At 57.2% G+C, this 1779-nt stretch overlaps 2 protein-coding genes across 2 annotated transcripts in view; both read left to right on the top strand.

The window, feature by feature from the left end:
• Positions 1-1779, top strand: part of LOC113212277 (uncharacterized) — a 34852-nt gene that overhangs the window by 19588 nt on the left and 13485 nt on the right. The gene's annotated exons all lie outside the window — the stretch shown is intronic.
• LOC113207662 (uncharacterized) overlaps positions 1-1779 on the top strand; it is a 12336-nt gene that overhangs the window by 1642 nt on the left and 8915 nt on the right. The window lies entirely within an intron of this gene.

Genomic DNA, 1779 nt, shown 5'->3' with positions numbered 1-1779 from the left:
TGGGCATGGACGACCTCTTCACGTGCCGCCTCGTGTGCAAGCGGCTCGGCGACCTGGCCCTTCATCCCGGAGTGTGGCGCCACCGAAGTTCCTACGTTATCGATCGCGAGAAGCTGTGTCGGATCCTGCGCGTGGCGCCACGCCTGGCCTGGATAAGACTCTCCCTCTCGTCGACACAGGACGACCACCTCGCGGTCTACGCCACGACCAGGTGCGCAGTGCGTCACCTCAACTTGAAGGTGGACTGTGCCGGCAGCGTTCCCGCCGCACTCACCGTGCGCAACCAGGAGGCGCTCGGCCAGCTGAAGGTCGTGGAGGTCACGTTACTTGACACTACAACGTGGCCCGACGCCGACGTGCTCCTCGGGACGTTGGCGTCGACGTCCGTCTTGGAGAAGCTCGTGGTCGAGTGGTGCATGGATCTGAGCCGCGGACATTCCCCCGTCAGCCTGCACACTCCTGTGCCCCGGCCGTCCCTTAGGTACTTCAATTGCCTTCTCTGGTCAAAGTCACAGCCCTTCGTCGATCTGGTGCTGGCCGGGCACGCCGCTACCCTGGAGGAAGTCCACCTCGCCGACGATTACGGATTCATCACGACCTCGACGGTGTCACTGCCCGCCTCTATGCCCAACCTCCGCGTGCTCACCTGCTCGCTGCTCCCCGGCTTGGAGTCCCTGGCCTCGTCGCTGACGAGGGTGACGCTGCACGTGTCACCCGACATGCGACCTGGACTGCTCGGCGCCACGGAGCTGCTCCGGCGCGCCCCCAAGCTCCGCGAGGTCGCCCTGAAGTACAGCCCCTCTGCGCGCAGCCCAGATGACGTCGGGGTCGCTCTGGTCGAGGCCTTGGCGTGGTCGGGACGGTCCGCCGTGGAGTTGCTGGACATCGACAACGATTGGGAGGACGAGCGCTATTTCGAAAAGGACGACGACGGGGTGGAGTTCCTCCCTCAGCTGCAGCCGCTGCTCAGGACGCTGCCCTCTCTGCCGTCGCTGCGGTACCTCGAGCTGACCGTGTATGTCCCTCCCGACGAGCTGCTGCTGGCCATCACGCCCGAGACTGTGCCGGCCCTGCGGGAGCTCAAGTTGCGCCCGATGAGGTGGCTGCCCGCTCGCTGCGCCCACGACTGGCGCCACAAGGTCTCGGTCCAGACCCTGCTGTCGGTCAATCCGGCGCTCAAGTTTAGCGTGTTCACAACACCGTACTGCCTCAAGGGCCAGCGCGAGTCCTGTGGGTCCTGCGCACAGGGCTGCCACAACACATTGTGGGATTGGGATTGGGAAGTGGAGTATGAAGATGAGAATGAAGAAAACTTTGTCAGACTTGAAAGTCAGGACTGGATCCACATTCAATAAACTAGGGGAGCCAGTTGCTGCCCCCCCCCCCCGGTTTTCTTGGTGTTTTCTACCGAACTCTTTTGTTTTTAATTGTATGATTCAATGGCGAAGGGACATTTTTATGAAAATAAAATTCAATTACTGCAACAAGCTGCTATTTCTCTCATTTCATGGGATACCTTCTTATACCTTGAACCTGAGCATGTTGTTAGTCTTACTGATTCAACTGAAAAATAAGATTTGATTAGATTTATTTTGATCTTTTGTATAAAGCACAATAGATAAAGTCAGAAAATTAGTAGGAACTAGTGATAAAAATTTGAAAAGGGGAGATTTAAAAAATGTTGAGCTACAGTCAGTTTTTACTCGTTCTTTACCTCCATTCTCACTTCCCTCTCGGAGGTGGAAGAACGAGTATTGTGCTTGGTCTGGTGTAATTTAG

The sequence above is a fragment of the Frankliniella occidentalis genome, unplaced genomic scaffold (genome assembly GCF_000697945.3).
Source record: "Frankliniella occidentalis isolate FOCC.00 unplaced genomic scaffold, Focc_3.1 Scaffold33, whole genome shotgun sequence".
NCBI classification, from domain to species: domain Eukaryota; kingdom Metazoa; phylum Arthropoda; class Insecta; order Thysanoptera; family Thripidae; genus Frankliniella; species Frankliniella occidentalis.
This window is presented reverse-complemented; position numbering and strand designations above follow the sequence as displayed.